The 13,478-nt window shown below is 39.0% G+C and overlaps 1 protein-coding gene across 38 annotated transcripts in view; it reads right to left on the bottom strand.

The window, feature by feature from the left end:
• Nucleotides 1–13,478, bottom strand: part of LOC107322457 (uncharacterized) — a 416,365-nt gene that overhangs the window by 84,893 nt on the left and 317,994 nt on the right. For 2 of the 38 annotated variants that reach the window (XR_014938938.1, XR_014938930.1), the window contains one exon: nt 7,301–9,805. The exons of 34 other annotated variants lie outside the window; for them this stretch is intronic. The gene's annotated coding sequence lies outside the window, so the exon portion shown is untranslated. Of the gene's footprint in view, nt 1–7,300; nt 9,806–13,478 lie in introns of those variants that run through there. 2 more of the 38 variants (XR_014938951.1, XR_014938979.1) reach the window with 2 other exon arrangements.

Here is a 13,478-nt window from a genome sequence, read left to right as displayed (position 1 = left end):
TAATTATCAGAATGATTCAATCTTTCCAAAAATTTATCTTTCAGTAAGGAACTGAAGACAATCTCATTAGTTTAGTAAAGAAAAATCCAATGGGTAACCGATAGCAAGTGACCATTTAAGTTATCAAGAAAAAATTCAGTAGCTGATATGAAACAAATTTCAATTAGAAATATAGCATAATTTTTTAATAGTGAAGTAATAGTCTAATGGGACACGATTCTTCAGGAAGTTATGGATTCTTTGTCATCCCAAAGCCTAAAATATACATGCAAACTAAACAGAAATTGCTGGTGTTGATGTGGGAGTTGCTTGGTGAATTTTGGTTTTGTGTGTTTTGTGGAGGAAATCAGATTAGATGACCGAGTTTGCCTTGGCAGCAGACATATGATATTCCTATTATGTGTGGGAGATGCAATGGAGGAGATAAGGTTAAAAAATAAAAAAGAGAGAAGGAAAGAAACAGGAGCTGTCTGGCTGTCTTCTTTGCATAGTGAACGTAAGGTGCAAGCCTTGTGCAGTACCATGTTTTATACTAGAGTAAACTGTATATGGGACCGAGTATAGGGTGGTATTCAGGCAGAAGTTCTGCCACATGGAAGGAGAGTCTACAAGTCCACTAAAAAGACACATGCAGATGTTAAAGTCTGCTGTCATTTCATAATCCAAGCTGCACTGCCAGATGAAAGACTTTTTTGGCTATAGACAAATCATGCAGAGTGGAGGCACACATAAAGCTAGATTTTAGAAAAATCTTACCTTGGTGAAGAGCTATTACATTTATTTTATCTCTAGCTACTGCAGAAAAACATTAGGGCATTTTAAAGATATTAATCAGCAAAATAAGTACATGTGGATGCAAAACAAAGTTGAAGTCTCAATGAAAACTAAATGAATATTGGGATATGAGATCTCAGAATTTGTTAATATGTGCACCCGTGTCTTCCCAGGCACATTTAGTGCAAACAGTCAAAGAATTATACTTTATATACATTATGCTGCAGCCTCAGAACTCTGATGAAAGTCCAGGTCCCAGTGTGCTCACTGCTGTGCTCCTAGTCAGCAGCAAACTCCATGCAAAATGGCCCTGGGTTTGCACAGGAGGTGTTTCAGAGAAGGAAAGGAAAGGTTCATTCTCTGAAATGGAGCTCGAGAGAATTGTCTGAATTCTTGCTGGGTGCCAGAAAGTGACTCGAAATCTTTGGCCATTGGTGTAGGGAAGAAGAGCACGTAGGCAGCAGTCTGGAAACATTTGAAGGGTTTTTAAAAAGTTTTACTTATTGCATGTAGTAATTTTGATTTCCCACTAGCATTTAAGAAATGATTACCAAATTTTAGAAGGCCAAACTGCAGTCTTCGGAATTTATTAACTCATAAAAACCTACCAATGTGCAATACCGAGATATCAGCAACACCCACAAGAGCCCTAACCCTATGAGTCAGTGCGAGAGATTTCCAGCACCACGTTGGTAACCAGTCTTGCCTCTAAACATTTGTCCATTTTTTTCAATTATTATTATTTATTTTTTTTAAGAATCAGATGCCTCAATAAAACAGTAAAATCTCGACCATATTCCTTTATTTCAGTATGAGGCATGCTTGAAGGCAGTAATATCCAAAATAACATGCTGACATAATAAACATGAGAGGAGCAGTGTATCCCAGGTTTATCTATAAAGTAACAGTCAAAGTTACTGAATACTCCGGTGTGTATATAAATACACTAGCAGAAGCTGTAAGCGCTGTGAATCTTCAGCCCTGTGAGAAATCTTCCTAACAGAGAGATGAACCCTCCACCCGCAGGGAAAACTGTAAATCCAGCCACAAAATGGCTGCCCCAGCCATTTTGCAGGGCAGGCTGGATCACTGCTGAGGCCAGAGCCACTCTGGGCCTGCATGGATACAGAGGGCAATCCTCTGCCTGGCTCACCGTGGGCTCGGGGTCTGTGGCCAGCACAGGCAGCCTGCATAGAAGATTTGTAGAGCAGAGGGCTGCGTGCCTGCAGGACTCTTTGTTGGATCGCCAAAATTTCTGGAAATGTTAACTCAGCTAAATGCTAGTGGCAAATAATTGCTTTGTGTCAAATAGTTAATCACATCACAAGCAGAAGCTGCCTGTTCTGGAGACACGTGCAGAAAGTCCTTCCACATCTCCTTCACCCCCACATTACTGCTATTAAACCTGTGCTTTACAAATCATCCTCTGTACAGCCGTGTGGATACTGGAGCTATCCTGCCGTTCTTAGGAAGACAATAACCAAGAAGTTTATGTGTAGGACAGCAACTATTAACCAAATCTATTAACCCCAACAACTATTTGTTTCTTAATAGGGCTGAGGGAGGGGATTCAGATTCCGTAAAAACTTACAGTTAGGGTCATTTAAATTCGTTTAATTTTCAAGGTGAAGAATTACCAAAAAGACAGGTAATGACAAGAAGTGAAAACCTGGCTGATTCAAACTCCTGGAAGCAAGGAGCTGACATCCTGTACGGCCTTACATTGCAGCCATAGAGGGACTAAAACAAAGATATAGTCACCATGGAGGCTGAGGAGGTAATAGGGGGTAGCTGCCAAGTGTAATGGCCTGTAACTAGGAATATTGCAGTTCTATCTCACAGAATAACCACTGGCAGAAAAACAATTAGCTCATCCAATTCTACTGTGTACACATACATTTTAGAAGGAGAGAGACCTAGAAATCACAGGAGGATCCCACAGTCAAACTTATTTCTATGCACAAAGTTGTTTCCTTCACATCAAAGGCATTTTGTAGAGAGAGAGTGCAGAATAGACAGTGAACCATGAAGACCGTTCCATGGCTGTCTCACTTGTGTGAAAAACAGTATATAAATGGGATAAAAAGAATTTACTTATTTATGCATTGAAGATACTCTTTTCATCTGATTTACCTTCATTTGATGGAGATGCTTTGCGTAAAGGGATGCATTACGAAGAAATGCATTCTGCTAGGAAGGGCTTGAGCTGGAAATTAAATCCTGTGCTGAACTTTTCAAGAAGTATCTACCTTCACTGAACTCTTTTCATGGTCCTTCTTATTTCTACTTTAAACTTCTCATTTATTGTACTTTAAGCTCCATCAGTGAATGTAAATGGGGTTTCACTATACGTTTAGTGCATTCAGGCATTCTTTGTTACAGTTCCCACCCTGGCGCATTATGTGAGCTCTGCCACGGAAGTCCAGCAGTCGGTTTGTTTTCTGCTATTAATAAAAGAACCTACTTTTCGCCACTTCTTTGAAGAAGTTGAAAGGGCTACATGTTAGAGGGGGAGGTGGTGGGGAACAGACTGTGGTGTAATCCCCAAACGCAAATGCTGTCTAGATTAGAAACCTCCCAGAAGAAAATCTACAAATGCTAAGACTGTGCTTTTTGTGTGATGAACAGTAGAGCAATAACTTAGCCACATACTGGGTTCTGCCTAATGCTTAAGGAGCCTACTAGGTGAAAGGAATTAAATGAAAAAAAGAAATCTTCCAATTGGCTCTGTGCCGATGCTAGCCAACCCTTTCAGGACCCAGTGACTTACTAGTGGAACTATTTTCATTTGTATTTCATCACTGAGGTTTCTTAGTATAAGACTTTGGATTCTGTTAAAATAAATAAATGCAAAAAAAAAAAACCCACAAACAAACAAACAAAAAAAACCCACCAAAAACCAAAAACCAAACCAAACCAAACAAACAAAAAACAAACCACACCAAAACTACTACTACTGCTACTACTACTACTAATAGTAAAAAAAAAAACAAAAAACAAAAAAAAAACAACAAACAAACCAACAAAAAAAACCTTACCTAATGAGATTTACACATTGCCAGTGTTTTTACAGTCCAGGAAAATCTTAATTAAAGGGGTGGGACATGTCTCTTCTGAATAGCTGTTTTTCCTTCATACCTTCCCATGCACAACACGCACACATCCAAGAAAAGAGGCTGGGAGTGGGGGTGGTGCAAGAAAACTTCCCAAAAACCATAGCCCAAAATACCAGCCTTAAACCGCTCAGCACAATCTTGTTGGATTGCATGGCCACTTAGATAAATATGCGTCCCTAGCAGAAAATCAGGACCTGCTTGTAACAACTCACAAGTACAAAAAAAGTATAGAATATTATCTGCCTTTTTTCCCTGTAGGATACTTGTATTATTCAAATGATCATTTACTGTATCTAGTTTACCATGCAATTACTAAGTAATCCTTAATTCCTAAATTAGCAAGAACAGGAATAATGATAACAATCCCAAAAGCCAACCAGATAAACTTTATTGTATAATCAACTGGATGATTCTCTGATTTGTTTTAAATCCTACTTATTAGATTAAAAATGTTAATAAAGATAAAATCATTTTAACATTGCTGATCTTAACAATCTTGTGTTCACTTACTGTCGTGGGATTCCATAGCCCATCCACCTGTTGTTACTCAGGCACTGTAAGCAAAACATAGCTTAGCAAAAAAATTAATACAGTTAGGTGCCAGCAAGAATATAACTCATCAGGTAAGAATAACTCTGGTGGTGCTGTGAGGTGGAATGATGCAGCACACAACAAACGCTGAAGATGACCTACTCTAAGTATCAGGGAAAGAAAAACAAGGTGATAAACGTTTTATATACATGGGGCAAAAAAATACTTGAACAGAAAAATGAATAAAATCTATTCTGTGAGTGATACAGCTTCAGCTGGCATTTTTATAGGGTTCCAGATATTTTTTCTGTTACACATCTCTTTATGACTACCTGACTAGCCTAGAGAGGGGATCTTTCTTTTTCCTTTTTATATCTTTTTTTTCTTTTTTTCTTTTGTGCACTACAGACAGTTCCTGTGCAGAGATGGCTGCATTTCAGTGTGGAATTAACTATCCAGTCAGGAACTGAGCATAATCATCATATGGGCAAATCAAAATGATGGCTAAATTTGCTGCCTACAGAAATTTTTGCTGCATTGCATATTAATGCACCAAAAATGTTGTGTTGGCTAATAGTGAATGTGCTGATTTTCATTACCCATGGAAATGTGTAACATCTTATGTTAAATTTCATTGACATTTTTCATCAAATGAGTAGAGCAATGCTCTGAAATGTGATAATTGTAGACTCTTGTTGTACAACTTTGAGTAAAATATTAGTTCCTCTAATTCCAGAAGTAATTAACTTGGATTGGAATTCCCCTGACTCATGTAACAGTCTTCAACATTATATTAATGGATCCCAGTGTTTATATGGTTCGAATAGAAATTCTGTCCCCTAAATGTAATATTTTATTAAGGCATTAAAGATTTTCAGGTTAAGGAAAAGTACTGATCGAATCATGCTAGCCTGATCTGTAAAGGATTTTTCTGGCTTAGGTTTAAAATGAAACAGTATCTTGTTGAAACTTAAAACGCTTCAGAAACGAAGTTCTGGAAAATTGTTGCATCTCTCGTGAAGACTAAAAATTAAAGTAGACAATTATCATAATAATAACCCAGTTGTACATGGCAGACAAAAGAGAAGCTAATACTTCCTTCTCTTTTTTGACTGATGTTTGGTTGGGCTGTAGCTAAACAGCACTTTAAGTTGACAGTAAATTAGCAAACAATATGAGGGAGAAAAAAAGAAAGAAAATCATGCAGGGGTTAAGATGTTTATGTAAAACAGTGATTTTCCTTTTTAAAATTAAAATGTACAAATAAGCTGGTGTCAGAGACTAGGTGATCCTTCATTTCCACCGCATTGAGCAGGCTCACATCAGCAGCAGACAGCCGTTAATATATGCGTCTGGCTCAGTCTGGTCTACCAACTAGGAATTCATCGAATTGTTAATATCATTCCTTTTTTGTATGCAACACACATCATTTTCATTCTCTCTCTCTCTCTCTCTCTCTCTCTCTCTGTCCCTCTCTCTCTCTCCTCTTTGCAAGAGCTTGTGTTTTGGTTTTTTGTTTTTGTTGTAGCACAAGCTGATTACTCTGAAATCACATATTAAGTATCATTTAGAAGCATTTTGTACTGGAAGAGCAAAAAGTCATGTAGAAATGGAAGTATATTGAAATTCTGCACATACTGCTATGCGTAGTCTACCAGTGGTGTTTCCATTTATTTGCACTCATAGGTACAGCTTTCATACATTGATGAAGTATAAATAAGACTGCTTTTTGTGAGGTGTCTGCAGGCACTGTCACATAGTTCCAGGCTGGGGAAACATGTTGATCATGATGGCAATTCTGCCCGAGCAAAGGCTGGGTTTCTTCCTCCCCTACAACTACCTCTGCCCCACCACAAGAAGTTTAATGTGTGCTAGAGGTTGGTTTTGCTGCGTTGAAACTGGGGAAAAAGAGGGAGGAGAAAAAAAGGATGGCAATGCACCAACTTCTTCATCTATATGACAAGGGCAGCAGCAAGTACTATGGGCAGAGAGGAGGCACCAGAGCTATCCCAGTGATGCAGAAGCAATACTGTGTATTCACAGCTTTTGCTGTAGCACCAAATAAGACAGGTAGGAGTTTCTCATGGTTCATTTCATTTTCACTTCACTGCGGAGAAAAAAAGTACTTGAAATCTTCACACTGATAGAGATGGACATTTCATACTATACTTTCACATGCATTATACAATACAGTACTAAACCAAAATGTCTGCTGAATATCAACTATGCACATTCAGGTAAATTTTGCTGACTCAAAAATAAATGCAATCCACAGTCTTTCATATGTACAGATGTGGGCATTGTATATCTGATTAAATATATTAGGATTTTTATTTTGATAAATTCTATACATAATTTAAACTATATACCAACATGCACATACCTACACGCAATATAGTTTTATCTCATTACGTAGCTTGAATAATCAGAGTGTGTTCACCTGAGAAGTGCCTCAAGTACACCCTTTTCAGGACTGAAAATGATGAGTACCATACATAATACATGTCAACTGCTACCAAACTGCTTTCTTGGCATAGCACCTAGCTGAGTGAATTAGTTTTTCACATACAAATTCGTATCTACTTCTCTAACATCATCTGAATAGAAGTCAGTGGCATTCAATAATACATCTGTGTAGCAAGAAATTACTTCCATGACTGAATGTTTTCAGGTAGCTCTTTTGAGTGTTCTGAGTATGTGCGATTGACAGGTTATGATGAAAAAAACCCTGCATCTTTACAGGAACTGTATCATCATTATAATTGGTAAGACAATATTTTTATGACTATTTAAGCACTAATTATACATTGAGCAACTTGAAAGCTATGCACAGCGCATAGTTTCTGCCTCTTAATAAAACAAGACAAGAAGAAAAAGTATTACGCTAACAGATAAGAACAATTTATTTTAACAAAAGTATTGACGCTTACAGTAAAACACAATTCCTCCCACACAAGGGGAAAAAAAACACTGCAGCCAAAATACCATTTCTGAAATGAACAAATAGTTTGGATGCCTGATCTGTATGAAGCCTTTGTCTCAGTGAAATCTGATGTATCAACAAGGTCCTGCAGCATCTTGTTTTAGACACAGGAAACAGAGAAAAATGAATTAGAAGTAACCCACCTATAAAATGTTAAGAAATACAGATCAAACTATGCACAACAGATCAGAAGTTTAAAAGCAATGAATGGTGCAGAACAACTCACGCCCCTATAAATCTTCCTATGCAAAATCAGTGAAGTACTTAGCATACTGGGGACAACCTAAAATGCAGTATGCTATTGCCAGTGGGAGGAAAAATGCAAAAAGTGACAAAGAGGATTGAGGCTGAATCTGATTCTCAGACTGCTGCCAGCTCCATTTAAATTTAACAGGTACACAGAATGTGCTTCTGTGAGTGAAGTGATATTAATGCTCTAGTACGATTTTTACACCAATGTTCTCTACCAGATTAATATTTAAATGGAGACAATAATTTAAAATGTGATATTATATCCTCACTTAGACAAAGAAAAATAATGGCAACTACTGTAAAACAGTCTTTGTCCCCTGTTACAGGAAAAGCTAAGCAACAGTTTTCCTGTAGACTGAAATCATTACTCAAACATCAAAAGAATGAATGCTTTCTAGGCCTCAAACATCAGCTTTTGCGCTTCATGTTTTAAAAGTTAATTAAACACTGTAGCAATCCAGCTGAAAATACACTTTGTGATAATTATCTACCAGAAATGTCTGTAATGATATGTTATGGTTGAAAACCTTTAGTATATTTTAGTACCTGGTGGGCGGGTGGGTTTTTTTCTTTGTTTGTTTGTTTGCTTGCTTTTGTGTTTTGTTTTTATTTTTTTGGTGTTGTTCTTTTGGTTCTATTTTGAGGTGGTATGAACTGGCATTCAGTTTAAATTTTAATAGTAAATGTTAGTTACATGGCATCTAGTCCAGTTTTCTAAACACAAACAGGTAGCATGCTAAAGCTGCACAAAGGATAACAGCTTTTTTTTCTTTTAGGAACAGGTCTGGTGTTTAACATCTAGTATATTTTCCAATATATTAACAAAGGTGTATTTTCCTTTTTCCCTTCCAGACAGGGAAAGCTCCTTTGGCTCTCTAAATTCTGCAGAGAAACAATCATAGTCCAAAGCTGCTGGTTCCCCTCCGCCTAGGTCCCAAGAGCCTGACTTGTGATTGTTGCTACAAAACCTCACAAGTTAGGGTCTCAGGGACTAGGAAAAGTCTGATATGATCCAGTAGAATTCGTCTTCCAATAATCTGAATTGCTTAGTAGTCATAATTGCTGTCAGCAAAACTTTCACTGCTATTGTAAAAAAAACAAAACAAAACAAAACAACCAAACAAAAAACAGCAAACAAAAACAACACACAACTACACCAAACCAAAACCAAAACAAAAAGCAACCACCTGCCCGCCCCCACACCCCAATCAGCAACCCCTCCTCCCACCCAAATAAACACAAGGCACTTTCACGTAGGGGGCAGAAAAGATCAAATAAGCAGGCAAGACACATACATACATTCAAGACAATGTATCAGCTGACTGAACAGACTTTTCTTACAGTCCTTAACTTTTGAAAGCAAAAAGAAAAGAGCACAGCAAAAATCTTCACTGCCTTGACACACAAGTAGCCATATTAAAATGCATCGGAAGGAGGCGTCTAAAAATGGGTTAAAACCTGCTTCTTCCAGCAGATTCATACAGTAACCATTTGATTCTATTTCCTTTAATGCCTTAAAGAAGGATTAAATGCATATGAAGGGGTTTCTAATCGCAATATTTCCCCTTTATACTTTCAGTCCTCCTGTTCGGTTGGGCCCTAGGTTACAGAGTACTTTAGAGACCTCCTCGATGCAAGGATAACCTCTGGGCATGTATTCACTTTTTGCCTCTTCCCCACGTTCAACATTTAATCCTTTTACAGACTGCTAGCAAAAGCTTCTTCGTTTCAATGTCAAAGCGAGCTTTCGCACCATAAACTGTAGAAAACACTGACATGCGGAGATTGTTGTCTCTTGCACCAGATTACTCAAAGAACACAAACTTTCAAATACTGTTGATACAGTGAGAAGAAATAATCGGATTTCCCAAACAATTTCTTTCTGAAGCCGAACACTTTTAATGGCACGACCACGATCCCAAATTACTTTCGTATTCATTCTCCTCCGATCTTTAGCCTTGTTTGCAGAAGGAAAAAGAAAATTTCTACTTTAGGGACGGGATCCACAGTGGCTTTTTTTTTTTTTTTTTTTTTTTTTTTTTCCTCTTCCATCAGAGCCCAGAGCAAAAGAAACAGCAGCCATAAAGGTCCTAGCCACTGGAGCAGAATCTGGTATAGAAAACTCAGTGCTCTTCGGGAAGCCGTTCAGCTTTAAAAAGGAAAAAAGAGAAGAAGGGGGGGAAGAATTAGAATCTCTGCTGGTCGAACAGGTGAATCATCCATTTACAAGAAAGCTGCACACAGAGCGCTGCTGAAGAAAAGATTTGCCAGTGCCCCCCACCCCCACCCTGCCCTTCACTCTCCCCTCCAGAAGGCTACCTCAGATTTCAGAACATTTTGGCTTATTTAAAATATTTCAGTAGATGACAGAATGCAACATTACATAAGAGCCGTTCCTTTGTCACTGTGCACCGTTCAATCAGTTATGCCTCAGACACAAAATAGTTAAACGAAACAAGATATATATATATATATATATGAGATATATATGTATAGCAGTCCCTGCATTTCATTCCATTTCTTTCTTTCTTGCAAGCTGATCATGATTTAACAAACAATTTTGACCGCAGCTTTCAAATCAATAATTAGAATGAAAAATCTCTCCCCTCTATAAATATGACATTAACATAATTATACCACCCCCATCGCATAGACCCATCCTCTTTAGGGAATTCATCTGATGCTCTGAAGATGGAAATCAGTCAGATTTTAGTTGCTCTCAAACGTACCTTTGCTTCTCACTGACTGACTGGCTTTACCTCCCGTGCACACACACACACGGTCACCAACACTCGCACACACACACATCCACATGCGCGCGCACATGCACACACACACACACGCACGCACAAAAAGGCAAGGCAAAGCGGCGGATGCTGACTCAGAGCAGTTGTGTGTGGAGGGGGTGGTATCGGCTGGTATTTTCACTGCACTCATCATTAACATTAACTCACTCTCTAGCATCCACCCTCTCTCAGACCTGCTGGACTGCAGCATTTGCATGACGCTGTCACTCTAGCCCTTGTGGGTCAGATGTTAGAAGAAAAAAAAGCCTCAAGGCTCTCATAAGGAATGCCTTCATTTCTTCCAAAGGGTCCCTCTTCTTATTTTTCCACCTTTCTACTTCCTCTGTTGCTGTGTCTCAGTTGTTTGACATCTTTCCGGAAGAAAATGTCTTGAGCTGCAATAAGCCAGTAGTCGGTCGGTCCTCCCCTCACCTCACACTCCTATTCCCACCCCCTTTTTTTCCTAATCAATAAGACGGATCTCCAAATGCAGTTGTGAAAACAGGCTCTGACACACAGACTTTCATCCTCGATCCTCTGCCTCAGGAATAGCAGGCAACCCGGCTCACACGTGATGCAGGGAGAAATAATGCCAGTAATTCTTGAACAGACTTAGTTTATTCTACGCCTTCTTCATTTTTTCCTTTGCTTGAATAAATACTAGTGGGAAGGGCACAACAGCTCTCGGCAGCTATAAGGATTCTTCAGAGAGCCATGATCATTAAAAAGACTAATATTAATCTTCCTTAAAATTAATGCTATATCTCCCCTCCTCATTGTGCTCTTTATAAGTAGGAATTGTCTCATAGCCAAAACACTGCCAGGGTCTGAATCACTGCTCACTGTGCTGAAATTGTGCGTTCCCAGACACCAGTTGGTATTTAACTGGACTAAAAAAAAAAAAAAATTTTTTTTTTTTTTTGGACTTTTTAGTTAATCATAATAATAATAATAAAGAAATACAAGCTGCATGTTTCTGAGCAAGCACGGTGAGAGAACAATGGCACTGCATACACACTGTATGGTACAATAAACTGAAAATGCGTGATTGATCCCCGCTTGTGTATTTATCTGTGTATTATTTGCCGTGTTGGTAAAGAGGTCTGTGTGTACACACATGCATCAAACACATCCACGGACACAAACTCGAGAGGTGTATATAACCCATCCAACCCGGAACAAAGCACAGAGACTGCAAACTGTGACACAGGCACAGGTTGTATGACAGGCTGTGAGAATCCACAGAGCATGCTTACCGTGTATATTTCCACCTTGTTCCTTTGTTCTTAAGACAAGGTACTACAATGACTTATGGCACTGACAATCTTTCCGCTTTTCCTGATTTATGCCACCGGTATTTGTGAATTATTTTCCAGACCTCGCCACAGCCCTGTGGCTCGCAGCACAGAGACTGCACCAGAGGGGGGCAGGTGATGGCCCTGCTCCAGCCAATTCCCTGGGCTGGCCGAGGCAGGCGGCACCAGACTGCTGGCAGACCCCAGCCCTGCCATGGTGGCCCTCTGGCAGCCAACACCAAGGGCACCCACCCATTTCTGGGGGTCTGCAGGAAGCAACACACCATCCCAGGGGAAGGCAACATGCTGGGTGCCTGCCCTGAGTCCGGTTCATACACGATTATGAGCAGTCATCATAGTGGTAATTAATGTCTCCAAGAAAGGACAGAAGAAAGTAGACAATTAGGAAACAGTTAAGTTTGTGATCTGAGGGAAAGGCAAAGAAAGACACAGACAGACACACACCCACAGGCAGAGACAGAGTGAGAGGAGAGCGCCAAGCATGAGACAAGAAAAGTGAGACTGAAATCAGATTTGGGAAACTGAGAAAATACAGGATTACAGCATTCAGTTTAGCATTTACAGAGGTATAAAAAAAAATTTAAAAAATTAACACATGCACAGCATGGCTTAAAATACTTATTGCCATCAATAGTCTGTGACGGATGCTGGCTTCTTACTGCTATATGTACATTATATTGGTCATCGTCTCTTAATCTCCTTTTGCTCAGACCCATCCATTTTTTGCTGCTCCAGCATCTGTGTCCTTTATGCTTTTTTATTCTGTATAGTTACCCACAATACCCTGGATAAATTAATGTCATGACCCTGCTGTGGCTATCAGACAGAAAGAAAAAAATATCTACTATTTTAATAATTGAACGTGCGCATACAGCAAACTGCCTACTGATACAGCACTGTGAACTGCCTCCAACAGCAGCCTTTGCTAGCTCTACGAATCAGAAACAACAGATGCAAATACTAGACACATTGCCCTGGTTCTCTGTCTTGGTTTTTTTTCTTTTTTCTTTTGAAAATAAATAAATAAATAAATAAAATGAAAAAAAACCACTTCTTCTATCTGAGCCATCTCATTTTCCCAGCCTCTGCCCCTTCAGTGGTTAAGAACATTACACTGCCAAAATTAGAAGCATTTGAATAAAAGCATAAAGATGAGTGAAAATCGTAAATGGCTGCAGATTCTGGAAATTTATATCCACACAGTGAGTAGGGAAGAGTACCCAGGTTCAAGTGCTGAGCCTCACTTGGGAGCACCTCTGGGACCGATGGGACTGCAGACTAGATTAAATCAATAGTCGTCTGAAACGAGATGTCATAATCAATCAGCTCAATTACCACTGTCATAGAACTGGGCTTAAGGTCTTTCCTGATTCCACTCTTCTAATCATTAACCCTTCTACATCCTCAAAATGGGAGCTCATACTTGCTCTGCTGTTCTGCCTTCCAGATTATCCAAGTTTAACTTAGCCTTTTTCTCTGTTTTCTCTTTCCCTATTTAAAAGATATCAGAACAGGTCAACAGATACTGTTTTGAGTGGAATATGGTAAGGTGAGATGCACTCCTTTAAATGCACCTATTATATATTTGCTGTGTGTGCGCTTATATATTATTATCATGCCTCCGGGAGTGGCTGGGTGGATCAAAGACTGCTGTTTAATTAACATTCAACTCAGCTGTTTCCTTGGAGATTACAAATAGAAGACTAGTTGAATTAATCTG

This window comes from Coturnix japonica, chromosome 1 (assembly GCF_054131305.1).
Source record: "Coturnix japonica strain WE chromosome 1, WE-NBRP24, whole genome shotgun sequence".
NCBI lineage: Eukaryota > Metazoa > Chordata > Aves > Galliformes > Phasianidae > Coturnix > Coturnix japonica.
The sequence above is the reverse complement of the archived record's forward strand: the minus strand, read 5'-3'. Positions and strand labels throughout refer to the sequence as shown.